Source organism: Sprattus sprattus, assembly GCF_963457725.1.
Source record: "Sprattus sprattus genome assembly, chromosome: 17".
Lineage (NCBI taxonomy): Eukaryota > Metazoa > Chordata > Actinopteri > Clupeiformes > Clupeidae > Sprattus > Sprattus sprattus.
This window is the reverse complement of record NC_137915.1, coordinates 12,698,270-12,719,928: the sequence shown is the minus strand read 5'-3', so window position 1 is coordinate 12,719,928 and position 21,659 is coordinate 12,698,270.

The following is a 21,659-nucleotide window of genomic DNA, read 5'->3' as shown; positions in this document are numbered from 1 at the left end:
TTCCTGAATTATTAAAATACTGATCCTTGTTTTTCTGTTTCTGACACAAGGACTTCAATGCTGTGAAATTAAAAATAATCATTTGGAATGTTAATGAGTTGATCTATTTATTGCATTACTTTTTTCTTCATGCGGTTTTAAATTAAAATGATATGAAAATTAATTCCGGGGTTCACATTGGTGGCTGTGATAATTTCTCCTAAACAGGGTTTGCTAATTTCATCCGTTATCTACATAAAATCAAATGCACACGTTTGATCTCAGACTCGCACTAATGAATAGAGCATTTTTAATTACCAACACTGAATTAACTTCTGATAAACACTCGGGAGTCAGCAGAAAGTCTATGCACTTTCACAGGTTTTTTCCCAACTCTTAATTTGTTTCCGATTTAAAAAAAAAACTAAACGAGATTAACCCCAAATGTCCTTGATGTTCGTGACAACCAAACAAGGATAAACTTCTGCCTTTAAGCCTACAAAAGTCTGCAAACAGGATCCTGGTAGATGACAATGTTCTTTTTTTTTCTCTTGTTTTCCATTAAATATCACTTTGGATTCTTTTAAATGCAGCCCAGTATTATGCTATCTTTATCACAAAGACTCAGCAGGGATTCACACCATACCATTATGTAAAACTATGGATTATGTTAACGCTTTATGAATACTGCTGTATGGAGACACGTGCACGTTAGTGTCCGTCTGTTACTGCATACGTCCATCTATCTTCCCATCTACGTGTCTATCAGCAGGCAAGCTGAGGGGAGAATGTGTGGGGATGGATAGGGGGGGGGGGGAGAAATAAATTTAGCCCCCCCAGTTAAATAATGCACATACATTTCCATACATTGAGGGGGAACTTAAAGGGGCTTAAACCCATTTTCTCCAACACACACCGAACACCAGCAGGGAAAAAGATGAATGTGTCTGTCCATTTTCTCAGCTGGTGCTGAAAATTTCCCCATTGCTATATTTATCTTCATAAAAGGGGTGCCGGGGCCTGTGCTGGCTACTACATCACACCCAACCCGCACATGTTTAATTCTTAGAGTGCATTACCATACGCCTGCCATGGACACTGGGATAGGCTATCAAACAGCATTGTCTTCTGTAGGGTATAGAGATGGATCTTACATATACATATACATATATACATATATATATATATACATACAGTATATACATATACCTATATACCTATATGTATACATACATACATACACACATACATACGGTATATACATACACACACATACACGCATACAGATAGAGGTATATTCTTCCCAATCAGACAAGTACCATAAATTTATGCCACAACCACACATTCAGCTGAGTTATTTACTGGTTTCCGTTAGCTCTTATTCCTAAAGTAAGCTGCTGTGATTTTCCCAGAAATGTTCTTTCCACCTAAATGTGGCTCTTACTGTAAAGATGAAAAAAAGAATGTCTCTCGTTCTGGAAAGGAATAAGAGCGAGAGAGAGAGAGAGAGGGAGAGAGAGAGAGAGAGAGAGAGAGAGAGACAGACAGAGAGAGAGACAGAGACAGAGAAGAGAGCCACCAGAGATATTAATAGACAAGGCAAAGTTTTACTTACCAAAAAAGTGTTTGGCTTAAAAAAGTTCCATTTTGTTCTCCCTAGGCCTCAAACAGGGAGCCCTGGGGAACGTGCATATTTTTTTAGATGAAATATTTGAACGTACGCTGTCTGAACAGCCAGAGAGAAGCAAGTGAGGAGCTCAGTCTCATTAGAATTTCAGGGGAGGCTTTTTTCTTTGGGGGGGGGGGGGGGGGGGGGGGTGCACAGATACCCCTCATCCACATGAACACACACACACACACAAGAAACACACACACGTGCACACACAAACACACGCACACCCAGACACACACACACACCCACATAGACACATGGGCACACACACCCCCACGTAGACACATGCGCACACACACACACCACACACTTGCACATACCTCTCAAAAAGAGAGAAAAGTGTCTCATATGTGCCTTTGACTGTGTGTTGTATTCGGAGGGAGGGCGGCGGTGCTAGTGGTTCAGGCCTGCATCGCATCACGTCACGTCACAGTGGGGAGAGAGCGTGACTGACCTGCCAGCTCAAGAACTAGGAGACAATAGAAAAAACCCAGCACATCTGCATGGCACACACACCAATGCCCATCTCTCTCTCTCTATCTATCTATCTCTCTTTCTCTGTCTGTCTGTCTGTCTGTCTGTCTGCCACTTTCTTGTCTCTCCCTCTCTCATACATACACACACACACAGCAGATTTTATTCTGAGTGTGCTGGGACTGGCTGAGACTTACTCTGTTGACCCATCTCTGGGTGTGTGCTGCATTACTTGCGTTCCCCCCAATGTGAAGCCCAGTGGCGGTAGTGTGTATTCTGTGCTGATCTGCGATGGAGGCTCAGTGGGAGAGGAAATGGGCCCGTCTCCCCCTCGTGATGAGCGCATGCTGTAAGTGAACCAGACCAGGGAGAGGCCAGTTGTCAGAGAGACAGCGGATGGGCCAGTAACAAAATAACACCACTGAAGACTTTACCATCATGCCTCTATGATGGACCAGACTACTCTCTCTCTCTCTCTTTTTTTCTTCCTCTGTCTCTTCTTCTTCCCTCCCTCTCTAACTCTTTCAACCTCTCTCTTCCTCCATCTCTTTGTTTCTTTTTCCTTCCACCCTTCTTTCTCTCTCCGTCTCACTCTGTGTCAACCTCTCTCTTCCTTTCTCGCTCTCCCTCTCTGTCTTTCCTTTTTCTCCCCCTCTCTCTCTTTCTCTCCGACTCGCTCTTTACCCCCCCTCTCTCATTCCTTCTCTGTCTTCCTCCCTCTCTGTTCATTTCTCTCTAATTTCCCACAGTTCACGGGGCAGATGTGTTGTCAGTCGGTGCAGTGCGAGCGATGATGAATTAGCACCACTGGTCTTGTGATCCACACCCCAACACCACTGATCTGCATCTGTGGAGTGCGGACAGACAGATGCATTTCAGATGAGTCCAAAGAAAACAGCCCCAACCCAAACATGGGCAGTGTCTGCTGGGGGGGGGGGGGGGGGGAGTGAAAGAGAGGAGAAAAAAAAAGAGTTAAAGAGAAAGAGGAGAGAAAGAGAGTGTGGAGAGAGGAAAAAAAGAGGAGAGGAGAGATGAGATACAGAAGAGTGAAAGGGAGTAGGAGAGAAAAAAAGAGTTAAAAAGAGAGAGGAGAGGAGAAGGAGGAGGAGGAGGAGAGAGAGAGAAATAGGGGGTTCCTTTGGGGGTGACTTTTATGGTTGTGTGTATGGATGGCACTGTACCCTTTCATTAGAGGCGCAGTGAGATCTTATTACCTGGAGCTGTGTGCAAACATGTGTTTCTCATGAAGAGGCAGAGCGAGGCAAATTAATTCTCTGAAGTTACATAGCCAGCACTAGCCTTCCCTTTGAAACTGGGCATATTGCATTCTACAATCAATACGTCAAGCTATCACAAGCATATGCAACAAACTTTGTGTGATTTCACATGAAAAAAAAAAGATAAGGAAAAAAACACACACAACAAACACAATCCAGCCTTTTGTAAAATTCTGGGTACATTATTATTACTAATGGCCAAATGAAAGCCATGTTGATCCCAGAGCTAGCTATAATGCTTGGTGATTTAATCTGCGAACACAAACATTGACTTTGATCAAAGCCATTGAACACACATTGAACATATCTGGGCCTGTGAGCAATATGCATGTAATTTAAGGGTATTAGCTAGTTTTGCACAGAGCAAAACAAAATAGCCTCGACAATAACAACAACATACATGCAATTACACTGAATCAAAATAAAAAATACACAAAATACCATACTGTTCTACAAACAATTATTAGAAGCTTAAACGGTCTCAGATGGACTTCAGATGATCAGAGGAGTATTTTGCACAAAAAGTGACACCCAATTTACTGAGATGTCAGCGGGGTGTCCCTATCCGTCTGTCCCCGGTGTCTGGGTGGACACGTCACCGCCGTCATTCGCCGGGGACCAGAGCCTAACGCAACATGGCAGCCTCGGACACCACTGGTGCCCAATCCAGGCAAGGCGCTTTGATTTTCAAACGCGCCCCCTCGTTACATGACATTTGTATGCCGCGTATGAAAAATGACACATGTTAGGGAGACATGTGTGGAGCCTGAGAACCATGACGACAAAGGGAAAATACTGGCAGGAGCCAGGAGGAGGCTGGACGAGCCACCGTGTGCCTGCCGCTCGAAGGGATGATCACAGCCAAACACAACACTGATAAGACCAGAGGGGGGTTAGATTAAAAATGAATCAGACAGTCAGTAATTCAGCTACAAAATGTTCACACGTGTGTATGTATGTGTGTGTGTGTGTGTCTATCTGTCTGTCTGTGTGGGGACCTCCCAGCCAGGCTTTATTGGGCTGCTTCAGATTCACTAATTCCCCAACCTGTTACTTACATTTAACGGAAGAAGCTCTGAGTGCAATAATCCATAAACCCAAGCTAAGTGGTGCATCTGTGGGGGTAACCTGAGCATAAAGATCGAATTGCAGCAATTAAGATGTCAAAATGCTTCGCTAATTGTGTTCTAGCTCATCAACGGCAGGGCCCAGACACAGGGCTATAAAAGAGAAGTGGAGGAGGAGGAATCCTGCACTGGCGGAGGGATCAAGTGTTGCGGTGAAGCCAGGCTCTCGCTCACTACACACAGTTACACTTACACGGCAATGTTCGAGGCTAAAGGACAACATAGCTCAGGACTGAAGGGGGGTGGGCTCTCTTCATATGGCGTAGGATTCTGAATACTCTCTATTCATTCGCTGTTTGTAGGACTTTTAACTTCACAACATTTTTCCATCCTTTATTTAAGGGGCTATTATGAGAATTTATTGATTTACAGTGCTTTTGAAAAAATAAGCTAACTCGCGAACAGATGGGCTAACATCATGTGAAAGGAATGCAGCACTGTACCATCATCCTAACACTGGTGTATGAGAAAAAAAGATGATGCTTTACGTTCGACAGTAGAAGGGGCTTTTTTCCATCCTTCCCTCCACCTGCATTGTATATTCAAGCAGTAACTCTTCACAATGTCTCTTCCCCTGGCACTTCATTTAATATACCCTTACAAATCCCACACCAAAACCTTGACAACAAAGGCCCTTCCGTGTGGGTGAGTGTGAGCGTGTGTGTGGCGCCATAACTTTCTGATTCTTTTACCGACGATTTTCTTTTGTGTGACCCTCCCCCCCGGAAAGTCCTTTAATAGGGGAAAAAGGGGACAGGAAAGTAGAGGAGAGGTGTGTGATGAGATTTAAAAGACATGTTAAAGAAAAAAAACGCAGCACTGAAGTATGAAAGTGTCGACTTTTTTTGCTTTTCTGCTCTGGTTTCAGGCTAAGAGTGGAGCAGAAATTGGGCGTTAAACCCAATGGCACCATTAGAATGCTAATGCTTCTGAATTTAAGAAGGAAAAATCATCTCCCAGCTGATGTCATGTCTTATCATGTTGATTTAGTTGGCTTTTTAAAAGAGGCTGCCAGGTTATGTATAACACTCGTATAAGTGCATCCCAGATCCTTAAGTCCAAAAAGAACAGAAGGATTTATTTTAAGATCTTTGAGGATTTAAAAAAAAAAAAAAAAAAATAGAAATAAATTATATAGATCTGAGGATGTAGAGGTACCTGATGTGTTTCTGTTGTAGTTTCCCAAAAAATAGAAAGTAATATAAAATGGCACCTGAAAGTGTAGAGGATGTTCTCTCCTCATAGGGCCAGGATCAGATGTGTATAGTAATCGCCCTCTTCAAATGCTCCGTCTGCACCCCCACGGGGCGCCTCTGCTTACACACTCATTCTCTCTTTTTCTTCATTCTCTTTTTTGCTTTGGAAAGGATGGCTTGTGTTTGGGTTGAAACACTGTGTTGCCTCTCCTACCTCCCCTGTTCCTCATAGTCATGACTTCAGTGACAACAGAGCATCTCTCCCTTCACACACACACACACACACAGACACACACACATCAAACACACACACACACACACACACACACACCTACACAAACACACACCTACACACACACCTACACAAACACACACACACACACACACACACACACACACTAAAAAAATAAAAAGCCACACTTTCTGGATCCATTTGAAAAAGCCAGAGGATTACTCTGACAGGTCTCTCGAGCCAGCCAGCATCTGGCAGTCGGCGCGTTACGTTACATTTATGCAAACGCCACACTGGAGCCCTGGCCCGGGCTGCCCCGACGACCAACTTCATTAAAACAATTATCCCCCACAATCCCACCATGTGACCCAGAAGCCAAGTGCAAGCATGCTAGTAGGGGCCACAAGCTCCGCACACGGCTGCACTTTCAGGGGCCGCAATTAATGTCATTTCGTTAATTTCTCTCCAAATAAGAACCAGTGGACAGGGCGCAGGGGTATTTAACGTCAAAATGGAACGAGCCTAATCTTGTAATTGAGTTTGAAGAGTTTGGTTTGACCAGTCTGGTAGGATGGACAGAGTCTGCCTGTGCCACAGTTGGCATTTTGAAATAATTACCTCCAGGTGGTTTCATAAGCTGCCGTGATCAAAGTCAGGAGGGATATCTAATAAATGCACTGCGCTCTGGCTAAGGCTATCTGTAATTACTGACTGGGTTTCAGTGACGGCAAATTAAATTACCATTTAAAAGAAAAACTTGCCCAGGAGTGGGCAAGATAAGGTTTCAGGTATTGATTTTTTAAACTGATACGATAATGCACTTTGTGCTTTTATAATTTTCAACAAAATGTCCATTTACCAAGTCATAATAATGCAATAAGTACACCATGTCATTAAGGTGTCAAAAACATAATTTGTCTTTTCTAATTCTATATAGACAAAACACTCAAGGCACATAAATGATAAATAGCTAAAGTGCTGAAATGGGAGTAAACTGGTTACATTTTGAATTTATCTCAAATATATTAGTTTCAGGAATGACGAGAGAACCAAAAGAGAACTCACAAAAATAATCAAAGGCTCTCAGCATTATCAGTGAAATGGTTTTTGACATTTCTTACATTCTCTCCTGACCAGACAAACCGTTTAACATTTCTTAAGTTGTGTAAATGTTACACTTGCACGGAAAAATACATTTTAAACAAAGAAAAGTTGCGAGCTAAATAATTGGGGAAAAAAATAACTAAGTGTGTTTAGACTTCTTTTTCTTCAGACAACAGAATTGCTTTTTTTTTTCTCTCTCTCTCTCTCTCTGTCTTTCTGTCTCTCACTCTCAATCTCTCTCTCTTTTCTCGTCGTCTACCACAAACCACAGGCTGTTGAAGGCAGCTTAGAGATCCCTTACATCTGGAGAAGCCATAATTCATGGGATTTCTCCTGACAGCCATGACAGGCAGAGGGGCAGCCAGAAACAACTGTCTCCTATGTTGTGCTATTTGCAAAGAGCGCAGAGAGGAGGAGCCGGCACAAGCCCACATCCTTCTCCAGCAGATGCACAGCAGAGGAAGGCCTTTCATTCCCTGCCAGTTGCTTCGCTAGCACCCCCCCCCCCCCTAAATATTATATAGACAGTAGCGATCACTTCCAAACAGAAATTCCTGGCCTTCTGCTAAGCTGCGGAGCATACGAGGGTCCATTGTTCAGACGGCGGGGTCACGCTGCACCCGGAGCCCAGTTATTCATGTGGAGATTTTTCACATGTTAGGATTGAGATTTACGGCCACGGCCTGTGAATGAATACGATACCATCTTCTGAGAGGGGCTGTTTTTATTTGTGAAATTTATACAGGGGATCAGCCATGGTGACTTTTACAGAGTGGAAGAAGGGAAAGGGATCGCGGACAGAGACCGAGGGTGGGAAGGGAGAGGGAGAAAGAGCAGGGAGGCAATTTACTGGGGCAAAACAGCGGCACAACTGCCTCATACATCCACATTTATGGTGGGAGTGGAAGTGGGGGAGTGGAAACAAACAAACAAACAAACAAACAAACAAACAAGGACTGCACACCTTAATGACTTCTTAAGGTCCAGGCTCCAGCTGAGAGGGGAGAGGAGGCGGTAGTGGACCCAACCCGCTCCAGGACCAGTAGCCAAATCATGTGGAACCAATGGCCCAGGGATTTGCATGTGGCCCCCATTTTGCTGATGTTTTTGTGTGTGTGTAGGTGTGCGTGTGTGTGTGTGTGTGTGTGTGTGTGTGTGTGTGTGTGTGTGTGTGTGTGTGTGTGTGTGTGTGTGTGTGTGTGTGTGTGTGTGTGTGTGTGTGTGCTGAGGATGAACTCCTCTGATGGATGATCTTCGGGGAGCTCGGAGAGGTAGTGTTTCCCAGCACCCCTCTCCTTGCTCACCCTCTATCCCTAGACACACACACACGCACACACACACACACACACACACACACACCCGTCCTCTGCCCCCCCTCCCTCAGCTGTGGGCAGGAGTGTGACCCCGGGCCATGAAGGTTTAAAGAGAATCCTGAGCATCTGTTCCAGGGAGGACACAGCACATTGACCATGGCATCAGTAACGAAATGACTTCACCACAGAGAAGGAGAGAGAGAGAGAGAGAAAAAAGGACAGAGGAGAGTAAGTGAGTGTGTGTGTGTCTGTGTGTCTGTGTGTGTGTGTGTGTGTGTGAGACTGAGAGAGAGAGAGAGACAGCGAGAGAGAGAGAGAGAGAGAGAGAGAGAGAGAGAGAGAGAGAGAGAGAGAGAGAGAGACTGCAGGCAAGAGAATGGCCTTGTTCACTGTACATGGATGACGGAAGAGAGAGAAATAGAAGGGTGGGTGAAAAACACAAGAATGAGAGACACAGAGAGGGGATGAAAGTGTGAACATTTTTGCAGGGGGCAAAAACAAATGTAGTCATGAAATCACACCAGGGCTCTCTGTGTGTGTGTGTGTGTGTGTGTGTGTGTGTGTGTTTGTGCCCGCACACACACGGAAGTAACTCTTGCAATGGTTTTCCATTCTCTTATTTGACTCAAAATTTCTTTGACGTATTTCAATTTGCAAGCAGACAGTGTGGACATACATCTTGATACTGGTCTGAGTGCATTGGCTAACTGCAGTTTAACAAGGAGCCCGGAGCGAGGGGGCACTGTCTGAGGCAAGGAGCCTACATCACCCCAGCACATCACACTGCATCAGGCTCTCAGCACTCTGCTAACCAGGCGCAGCTCTCCGAAACACACACACACACACACACACACACACACACACACACACACACACACACACACACACACACACACACACACACACACACACACAAACTCAAACACATGCACACACACTCTAACACACACACACGCAATCGCACTCACTGTATTCCTCTTTCTGTTTCTCTCACTCTTACGAACACAATACACACACATGAAGACAGACAAAAATACCAGCTCCACCACCAGTTAATTAGGACAAAATACCTTAATCTTTTCATAACTTATTTTTAAACTTCCATAATCATCCAGGCATCATTTAAATAAAGACAGAGGATAATTAGAAATGTACAAATGTGTACATTTTGTTAATAATTAATAGTAAATAATCTGTCAATCATTTTACAATCAAACATTCTTCCCTCTGTCTTTCATTTTACAAATTATTTTAATAACATTTATTTATGATTATATATATATCAGTTAAATAATAATTAAGGTAAACTAAATAGATTTTAAAATGATTTACTTAATGGTATTCCATAAATGTGATAGCTCTTGAAACAGACACACACACACACACCAACTCTCAATGCTAAACTCACAGTGAAAACTATTCACTATATGAAATGATTTATATAAAAGGGAGAATCCAGTGATTTGATCCACCATGACACAAACTCTCTATCCATTCTCTGCACCTGTTGCCACTTTGTTAACTTGATGAATTGGAAATATAAGCATCCTACCACTTTCAAACGTGTTAAACTGCATGTCTATGTTGGAAAGTTGCACCAGTTGCCAAGTAATAGTCATGCCTAGTGGATATCATAGAGGGAAATCTTTCTGCTGACAACAAACAGCATAGATTACAGTGGTTTCTTCAAAGCCTGTGTCTGTGTGTATTCATACACTCTGTTCTTTACTTGTTAAAAATATCAACCTTTTGTTTCTGAAAATACACCTTATAAAGTGTGACTGCAGCCTTGTCTCCATAGCCTGTGTGATGTGGCATACTGCTTGATGTGCCTGCAGGAGAGCAAAAGGAATTTAAGAAGCAGATCTTTCAGAAGATCAAGTCTGGCACAAACTAATGAGAGTGACAGCCGAGAACAAACACGTCTTCCTGAAATGTTGCCTATTGACTTACGCTGCAAAATACAAAGGACGCAACACGAGCAATACCAACAGGCCTTTAAAAAGATATGACAGTTATAAACAGAGGTGTATTGTTTTGTGTCTCAACATGACATTACCTTTTCGCAAGAGCGTAAACTTCTCTCCGCAAAAAAATAAAAAAAAAGACGAACAGAGCGTGTCTCTGATCACAACACAGATCCGTGAGGTGCACGCGGTTATGTTTATCCTCAAAAACATCAATTCAGCACCGGGCGTCACTCATGCAAATGGCACAAGTCATGTCAACTTTTCTTTCTGTGATAAAATGTCTGCTTTAATTCAATGGCGAGCACGGATGCTCCTCTCCGAAAACGCGACTCCGGAGAGCGCCCAGATGGCTTATGTGGATGGATATACACACACACACACTTTTTGATCGAGTCAATTTCCCTCCCCGGACATGCAGGCCTGTGCCTCACGCTCCTAACAGCTGCCGGCTACCGAGGCGAAATGAAAAAGGGGGACAGGAGTGGGAAAAAGGTATTTCCGACCCTCAGACATATGCTGCTACTGTTGTGCCTTTTTTCTCTGTCTGTCTTACTCTCTCTCGCTCTCCCTCTCTCTCTGTCTTACTCTCTCTCTCTCTCCCTCTTTCCAACTCTGTCTCTCTCACTCTCTCTCTCCCTCCCTCCCTCCAGTTTAATGTGCTGCCGCCCATCACACAAATGCACTGTGTTCCTCATAACTCTGCCAAGGCCGTCTCTGCCCACACCAGGAAATGAGGTATGGCACTTCCAAGAAAGACTCCTTCAAATAAAAATTACTCTAGTACTCTAAATAAACTACTCTAAATAAATAAACATATCGGTGAAATATTCATACGGATCATTATACATAAATGTATAATTGTACATAATCTGCGCTCCTGAAAAACAAGTAATTTATTACAATTCGGTTTATATGTTGTCATACAGATAGAGAAATTATAGAAATTGTGTGAATTAAATATAAACTTCTGTCAACAACTGTATCTATCTAAACATCAGTAGGCTATATCTAGATGTATGGTTATGTTTAATGTATAGATGTCCATGTGTCCATGTTTGAATGTACCAGGTGTCTTAGATTACAACTCCACAAAAAAATGCAAATGTGACTGCACCGCAGCAGCAGTCGACCTCTGTACCGTAACCTATGCAATTTTGTGGATGCTAACACTACGTTCTACGAAAGAATTTGATTGTCCTAGCACCTGTTGGATTAGTACAAATATAACGAAATATAATCTACCAAGGCGCAGGGCAGCGGTTCTCTCACACCAATGACAGACTGACATGCTGGCACACGCAGGCAGACAACACACACTCTGCTATTAAAATATGAATCCCTCAGTGTTCAGAATGAGTTGATGGTCTCCATTCATTGTGGACAATGCACCTTATTGAGAACTAGTAAGACGAAAATCAAGACTTTTCAATCAGTGGTACCTGAGAGGTGGAATGGCCTACCTAGAGCTATCTGATCAAGTGACAGCCATGAAAGCCTACATTCGAAGAGTATAAAAAAAACATTTTTAATATTGTTTTAGTTATTATTATTGTTACTATGTTATATCTTACTCTGATCTGATATACAATCCTGTTATAAGTATGTTGTTGTATTGTTGTATTACATTTGATTGTTTTGTTTTTTAAATTAGTTAAGTGTTTACTAAATACCATAATCATTTGCACCCTTTGTGTCTCAACAGCGCAGCTGAAATTAGTTAAATAATAAATGCATTTTATAAAGTGCCAAAAATGAGCATTATAATAATAATCAAACTTTAGGAAAACAATACGTGATTGTTTGCGCAATCACATAATAAAATGAACAGACAGCATTGCTTCATTGCCATAATGGTACTATTCTATGTTCATATTTGCATTGTCTTTCTCTCACACAAATTCCATCATTGATGGCAAAGAATGACTGCAATGAGTCTATCGTCTTAGATTCTGTATTGAAATGTCATTGAAATCACATTTAAAAAGCCACTGGAAAGCTCATTCTAGCAGTGAGTGTGTATGTGTGAGTGTGTGTGTGTGCGTGTGCGTGTAAGAAAATACAATACATATTTGAGAGTGAGAGAGAGAGAAGAGATTGTGTTGTTGTGATGTGAAATTGTCTTTGTGGACCTGCTGGGTTTGGCATTGTTACAGAGGAGTGCAGATGAGGCTGTGATTTAGACAGCTTGGGGAGAAGCAGCCTCCACCTCAGGGGGGGGGGGGGAGGGGGGGCAAACAGGGTCTCGTCCACTGAAGGCACCATTAGGACAAAATCACCCAAATGAAAATAGCCCATTTCATATACACCCCTCTTCATAGGCCAGCCAGTGGTGGGGCATTCTGGGCTGTCAAATTGTTATGCATTATAATAACGCAGAGTGCTTCTATTTGGCCAGAGTTTGATTGCCATATTTATTTGCTGAATTATGTTGATTTTTATGTGTGCCTTTGCAGAGAGTGAGAGAAAAATGGCGTGCCGAGACGCAAGATGGCGGGAAGTAAAATCGCCCGCAGTAATGTGATGGCCGCATTGTGACTGGAATAGTGAGCATTACCAACCTAACACCAGGACAATGCCAATCAAGATGGCGAGAGAAAAAAGGTCATAAAAGAATGCCTCTCCATCACACACACACACACACGTAAACACCCGAAACACATTCACACAAACCGACACATGCACATACGCATACACACACACACCCTACTCCTACTCACCAAACTACAAATGCAGGAGGCGTGCTGGCACTCGCTGATGATCGCTTAAATGTGTTTATTCATTATTGTCTGAATGACAAAACAAAAAACTAAACTCTGGGGGTACTCTTTGCAGTTAAGCTAATGTGAGAAGATACACTTTGGGAGGTGCATTTGTGTGTGTCGGTTTGTGTATATGTGTTTCTGTGTGTTGTGTGTTTTTTTTTTACGTGTGTGTATGTGTGTTTATTTGTATATTCATAAACGCGTGTGCGTGTGCAAGTGTCGGTTTGTGTATACAGTATGTGTTTCTGTGTGTTTATGTGTGGGGGTGTGTATGTTTATGTGTTCTGTATGTTTTTGTTTTATGTGTGTGCATTTGTATATTCATATGTGCGTGTGCAAGTGTCGGTTTGTGTGTATGTGTTTCTGTGTGTTTATGTGCGTGGATGTGGGTGCGTATGTTTATGTGTGCATTGTATCTTTTTGTATATATGTGTGTGTATATTTATGTATTCATATGTGCGTGTGCAAGTGTCAGTTTGTATGTATGTGTTTCTGTGTGTCTATGTGTGTGGATGTGGGTGCGTATGTTTATGAGTGTATTGTATGTTTTTGTATATATGTGTGTTTATTTGTGTATTCATATGTGCGTGTGCAAGTGTCAGTTTGTATGTTTGTGTTTCTGTGTGTCTATGTGTGTGGTTGTGGGTGCGTATGTTTATGTGTGTATTGTATGTTTTTGTATATATGTGTGTGTAGTTGTGTAATCATATGTGTGTGTGCGCAAGTGGCAGTTTGTGTGTATGTGTTTCTGTGTGTGTGTGTATAAATGAGCTTGAGGATTGCATGTGGTTTCCCTACTCTCTAACAAAACATATTGTTTATCACTAGCAGAGGAGCTTCCAATTATGTCCAGCATGTCTGAGCTCTCTCTCCCGCCTGCTTCCGGAGGGGTCCCGTGGAGCGGGCCGAGCTTGTCTGACAGGGGAGCAGCACGCTGTGGATTAAGACACTCGACACACTCCCGTGTCTTCTGTCTCTCGGCCCCGGCGGCCCGGCGACGTGACTAGCGTAACAGCCCCGGATCTCTCAATCCAGCTATCAGACATAATTGTCAGCGAGTGTGGAGGGGATCACAGAGGCGCTGAGAGGACTGGGAAAGCAACAGTGGCCTTCAAAGTAGCTAATGAAGGGCGAGTTCAGAGCGCACAAGCACCTTAAAGGCCACCCGCCCAGCATGGGAGCTGCAATGAAGGGCCGTGAGGTCACACTCGCCCCCGCGCCTTTCCCTTAACCCCCCACCACGACTTCCTCTTCCTCCTCCGTCACAGTGGTCGATACGGACGCCAACACGGCCTACCTTTGTAATAGAAATATAAAAACAGGGGGGTGGGGGTGGGCGGGAGAGTGTGAGGAACTTCACTGCAAACTGAAAGGCTCTAACACCTCAACTGGAATGTGGCCTTACAGTGGCTGAGTGATGAAAGAAGCAACATCCAGAGTACTTTCTGTTTTTTAGTCACAACAATGACTTACATCTTGAATACATTGATGTCCTTGTGTGTCTGAACAACATGTTACTGTCAGCTATTGCTTAAAATGTCTTCAACAAGATGAAAATTAATCAGAGATTGTCAAGTCTAAGGGCAGCATTTTTTGTTGATGTATCAAATGCAGTATGGTCTGGACCTTTTGTTTTTGTGGTACCTCACATTTACATTACATTAGGCTTGTCACTGAGGGCTTAACTTATTCTCACAGTTTTTTGTAACCCAATCAATAAACAGACATTGTAAGTTAACACAGTAATGCATTGACATGACTTTTTTATTTTTTTTTACAAAACAATGACTGTGAAATAAATGTGAAATGTTCCTTAAGTCGTCAGCAGCACAATGAGAATGAGGTCAGCTTCGTCAAACTGTTTCTTTACCATGCTTCTGTCTGGAAAAAAACATGCATATTTAGGTGAAGCCCACCTCAATGCAGTCAACAGTGAACAAATTATCAGGTCCAGATCTATTTCCTGATTCTAAACGAAGTCCATGAATCAGGGAAGATCTGAGTAATTTCATGGTAGCTAGGGTACTATGAGGTTTCAATCACTATAGTAGTTACAATTTTAAAGCATAATTAGAGAGAATATGTCCCTGTTAGGGTATGTAGTAAATAAGCCACATTGGATGTCTATGAATCAGTTACCTCAATCAAAAAACACACACCAGGGTATGATTACTGAGCCCTGAAACAATCAGTGATATTCTTGCTTTTGTAATGTAAGACTCTGTGTCTCCGAACTGCCACTGATTCGGCCGTAATTGGGAACACAGAGCAGTGTTTAACACTGAGACAGACATCAATCCCCCTCCAACAACCGTATTGATAGACGTCTGCTCTGCAGGCCCTCAATGACTCGAAAAGGTGGTTACCCCCGCCGCCAGCGCCTAGCTACAGCACAAGCCTCAGAGAGCAACATTTTTCTGGATAATTATGTCCCTGCTTCCAATCAAAATGCATCTGCATAAGGCAGAGGATCAGGTTTTTAAGCGACCTTCGCCGTCTGTACGAACAGCCTTATTTCTGATAATAACTCATTCCTTTTGTGCATGACAGAGCTTCCCAAATGAGCTATTCATTGAATGATGAAGCGCACCGTCTCAGTTGCACCATGAAGCTGGTTTCCATTTGCCTTCAATCCGGCAACATTCCAGTGAATCTGCAGGCACAGAACTGATTACTGTAAATGGAATAAACAGCATGAATTTCCACTATGTAAAAACTGTCAGCCGAAACGAACATATGTAACTAAAAAAAAAAACCTAAAACCTCCAGTCATTCATGAGTCATAATTAATTTCCATTTTGAATATCAACTTATGACTTTAGGTTTTATTTAAGTACTTTAAATCAGTTACATGTTAATATAAACAATCAGAAAAGGGATTTCAAACTTTTAAACAATGTACTTTTTGAGATTGATATTTCCATAATTCTAATGGTAGTGCTAGATATGCATATTTCTCATTCAAATGTGAAAATGTCCTGCATATTGTCTTACACATCAAATGTTCCTCAAAGTGGGCTCATCCTAGAATTAGGTAACAACTTACTTAACTTTATATGTGTATATAATAGCTGGTCAAATATATTAAAAAATAAAGACATCAATAAGTCTACCTCAACAAACCCCATCAGGTATACTCTAATTGTGACGCAGTTCTTTTACATTTTCTCTCAAATAGAGCCTGCATGATTTTTGATTGCAGACAAGCATATTTCTCTGAACCTCCATAAGGCTCCAAAGTATCAAAATGTCAATGAAATGGCTTCAGAATGTCACATTCACATTATGTAATCACCTGAATGTTAAAATATAAAAAAATAAAAAGCGCTGGAAAAAGTCATTCCTTCAACCTTAAACGAGCTTGATTTAGATACTTGGCTGCATGTGAACTGAACAGATTAGGCACTTAAGGGTAAGACAATGGCATTATAGATTGTTGAAAGTGTTAAATCAATAGACCTTATAAAGTGAAACGACACTTTCTAGATATTTTAACAGAGACATTGAAGGGGGGTGGGGGTGGGGGGGTGGCGGTGAGGAATTAAGGCAGACTGGTCCAGGCAGGAGATCAGGCTTGCAATAGGGAAGTGGTCATCATTAAGGCGACAAGAGCGAGCACTGAGAGACCAGGGATGCCTGCAAGCCCTTAACAGAGCCTCTCCTCTCACTTCCTCCCTCTTTCCTTTTTTCACTTATTTGACAACTAATCCTGGGAGCATGAGGGCTTTTTCCAATAGCAGGCCTATACACACACACACACATACACGCGCGCACGCAGACACGAGGAGTCGGGTAGGACAAGGAAGGGAGTCACATGTTTCTACAGCTCTTTTATCTCTCTCCCTGGCACCCGTAATCTCCCCGAGGGTATCAAAGGTGAGCATCGTCTCCTGCGCCTGCACCCTAGCCCAAATCCGGCCAGCCAGCTTGGGCTTTGTAGATGGCTTTGGCTCTCATCCACCACCCCACACCCCCCCTTTCCCTCCCCCCCCCCCCCCCCCCGCCTTCGTCCCCCATCCTCTGAGCCCTATCCTGGGCAGAGCACAGCGAGCCCCTGGGGTGTTGTGCCTCCCGATGGAGCCCTCCATACTTGATCCGGCTTCATCTGCCTCAGAGGCCTCGACATTTGTTGGGCCCTCTCAGCCCAGCGGGGGCCTTATCATATTTCTACGATCGCTGGGATGGAGGTGTCACCGGATGGAAAAATGCTTTTGGACCTGCCTTGCTTTGGTGTGCATCTTCTGTCACCCCACGACCAGCCTCAACCTTATCGACCTCCCACCCCTCAACACAAAACACACACACACACATACAAACACAAACACACACAAAAATCCTGATCCTAACCAAACCCCCGTTCCCCCCTGTCCCCACGTCATGGATCCTTCCCACCCCCCCACATCCAAACACTTGTTCAGAGATCTCTCCAGGTGCTCGGATACTCTAACCTTCTATCTCCATCACTCTCTCTCTGTTCATCCCTTTCTCTCATCCTGGTGTGACCCACTACAGCTCCAGCCATATCGACCCCACCCTCATCTTCCCCAACCCTTGTCCAGAGATGTCTCCAGGAGCTTGGATACTCTAACCCTCTCTCTCTTTTTCATCCTGGGCTCAATCTCCCCCCCCCCCCCCCCCCCCCAGCCACTCATACACCCACCCACCATCTGTGAGGGCTCACACCACAAAGACTTGCTCATGATTAGGCTGTCAAGATTTATTAAGTTAAGGACTAGCCAAGTTTCTCTGCATGAACCTTGACCCTTCCAATAGCCCCACCTCCCTTTCCCTCCTCCTCCTCCTCCTCCTCCTCCTCCTCCTCTTCCTCTGCAGTCAGCAGTACCAGCTACAGTGTGTGGCCTCGACCCCCGATGAACCCTAGCCATCGCTAATGAAGTTTGCCCAACTCATCATGGGCCTGGGGATTTAATCAAAGTGACACACGAGGCGAGAAGCCAGAACAGTCCAAGTCTTGCTCAAGCACCACAGCCAAATGCAATGAGCTTTGGTTTCCAATATACAGATCTAAAGAATACGACAATATTTCCTGAGTGAAACAGTATTGTTAACAACAAACGGATGATTTCTAAGGAATATGATGTGATATTGAGTTGAGTTTTATTATTCAATGGATTCCTGTGACACGAGAAGGTGGGTTTAAATCCTGTTTAAGTTGAAAGGGAAGCACACTGAACAAAGGACATCATTGATTAGAATGGGTATATAAGATATTGTACACCAGAAACTTTACAAATTGAAAAGATGCAACGGAATGCAATCTTTACCGACACCTCATACCATTAATTTCCATCTATTTTTCATTTGTATTCTTTATATAAATGTATAAAAGGTGCATAAAAAAAACTATTTGAACTAAATGCAAGGTCCTATATTCATATACCTGATTGAATTCACGATATTGACAAATGATCCCAGCAAACTCTACCCTCGCTTGAACATTCCTTTCCTGAATGGATGTTGAACTTCCTTCTCCTCTCCTCTATGAAGGAGTCTGAATGTGGCTGGCAGTAGCACTGATAGATTTGACACACACACACACACACACACACACACACACACACACACACACACACACACACACACACACACACACACACACACACACACACACACACACACACACACACACACACACACACACACACACACACACTCCACTACGGCTGTGGTTGGTAGTGCAAGAGTCTGAAGGGTGAGCTACACCAGACCTGCCTATGGGACAGTAGTCTTGTGATCTATAGCCTACTCCACACCCTCTTCAAATTAGGTGCCAATTAGTGCCAGATGTTTGGGTACTAATCACACCAGGTAGATTCGTTCACACACACACACGCACACACACACACACACACACACACACACACACACAAACACACACACACACACACACACACTTACACACTTTAGGTGTGTGAGGCGCGTGTGGTAGAGCGAAGAGAAGTAACTGTCTTTTTCTCGGCTCGCTCCACTGATCTCAGCCCTCATCAAAGTCCACCTTGCTAAAATCAGCCCTCGCTCTCTCCGACGGCTGTAAACGCACCTCATATTCCTATTTATTGTGTGTGTGTGTGTGTGTGTGTGTGTGTATCCATCTAGAGCTGCAACTGCGCTAGTGAAGTCATTGGGGGCGCACTCATGAATAAAGGAGAGAAATAGAGCAGACCTGGATATAAGGGGGGGTGGGGCAGAAACAGTGAATGAGCTGAAAAGAGAAATAGAAAGAGCAAGAGAGAGCAAGAGAGGGATGGATAGAGAGAGAGAGGGATAGAGAGAGAGAGAGAGAGAGAGAGAGAGAGCAAGAGACTGAGAGGATCTATCACTATGGTGCCCTCTTATTAAGCCAGCACCATTACGGCAGTCGTATCATAGGTGCACCCAGCGCAGAACTCAGTCTTCTTATCCAAATGTAGCCTTGCCTGCGTGAGCTGAAATAAGCCTCGGAATAAGACAGAGGACTGGCATTAAATCAATCCTCAACCAAATATGAGGCAAATTGAGACTTGGGAGAGAAAAAAAAAATCACAAACCGCACATCAAGAAAACAATATCAAAGAGGAATTGCTTACATCTCGAGAAACGGGCATATTTAATTATAAATATTTAATCAATGAGGCAGGCAGATAGCAAGCTAGCTGAGGTATTACAGGGGAACTAAATGAGCCTGGGGATTGGAAGCCATCCCTGCAAGCCTGACAGGTCAATGACAGATATTCCCATTAGAAGGTGATGGGTGGAGAAAGGAGAACAGGGCCTATTTGAGGACAGACTAGTGGTGAATAAACCCCAGCTCCTGATCTTACTAACTCATATATCTCAGAGAACTCTCAGGGAGGGAGAGAGCCAGCCCTCCTCGTCAACCTCAGCCACGTTTGGGTTTAATCAATATTTACGGAGGGGAAAATGAGCTCAGATAAAGTTTGTGATCGTCAGTAACCCCCAAATCATTTCAGAATAAAAGCCAGCTGTAGGCAAGCTGCATGTACAGTATACTTACAGTTTGCTGTTTTTCAATAGAAGCTATTTTTTCCCTAGGTTACGTATAGTGGGGGGAAAAAAATGCTAAATGTGAACCTGTGCAAAAATAGCAGGGAATCGGTTGAAGGAGAGGCAGATGAAAGAAATGAGGGAGGAAGAGAAAGAACAGGAAGTGAGAAAGTAGAGAAACATAAAGGAGTAGGAGAGGAGAAGAGATGCAAAGGTAGAGGAGAGGCTCAGAGAGGAGAAAAGCAGATGAAAGAAATGAGAGAGGAAGAGAGGAAAGAACAGGAAGTGAGAAAGTAGAGAACGAAAGGATGTGGAGAGAGAGAGAGAAAGAGCAATAAAGAGAGAGCAGAGCAGGACTGCAATCTGTCCAGCGAGTAGTCGGCACAGAAATGTAAAAACTGTGACTCTCCGTTAACAATCCCCCCATATTCGCAGGGTGTCTGCACCAGCAGGGAGATTGATGGCCTCGATCGCCAGATTTATCCTGCAATGTTTACAATAAGATTCCAGAGACAGAGCCCCAGTTGGCTGCATCTCTCACACACTGCCCAGCGAAAGAGAACGAAACAAAACAAAAAGAAGAAAAAGAAAAAGAAGAGGAGAGGAAAGGAAAGAGAGGAAGAAATAAAGAAAAAAAACGCACAGCCAGGCCTGGGCTTGCCAGAGTAATTTGTCCTGACGTAGTAAATAACTAGGCATAATGAAAATACCCCTGATGTATTCAGAAGGCCTGATTGATGCGAGGCGGGATACGCCACAGCCAGAGAAACCCTCCATCCTCCTCCAACACCCCACCCCACCCCCACCCCACACACATACAAACAGCCCTACACCCCAACCACCATTTACATACACAAACCAACCCAGCCCAGCCCAACTGGGAGGTAGGGGAGGGGTGGGATGGGGGGGGACAGGCAGGCAGGCATGCTGCTGACAGCAGCTGGGGGTCCGTGCAATCTTAAAGCAGTTATGAATTACTGTTGACCTCCCTACCCCCACACGCCAGCCTGCTAGACGGAGCCATATTGAAAGTCATCAGTCTGTGGCAGCCGTTCTTGATGTGCTGGTAGAAAGAGGGGGGTGGGGACGGAGGTGGTGTGAAGGGTAGGGGAAAGGGTAGGGGTGTGGGGAGTAGAATTGGTATCAATCACTAGGAAAAAAAGAAGGAGGGGCGGGTGTTGCAGAAGAAGAAGGAGAGGAAGGGGAAAATTGCATGCAGCAACAACAACATCATCTCCTCCCTGTGCACATGTAACAGATGAAAGCTGTATGGAGGGGAATACACTCAACACTCAAACCATGAGGTGCTCTAGTGGCAACGCTAACAGTTTAAGGCTATTAGGCTTCTTGGTAGTTTACGTGACACTCAACCCTGGGGATCATGAGTTTGTGCCCTACTGTGGCATAAACCACACAGGTCACACACACTCTGTCCCAGACATCAGCCGGATCCAACTTACATTGGGACCAAGTCCATTCTACGCGTGTCTGCTACATAGGCTACATGTGAATTGGCTGAGTGGAGTTCAAGGGCGAGTGCACAGCATC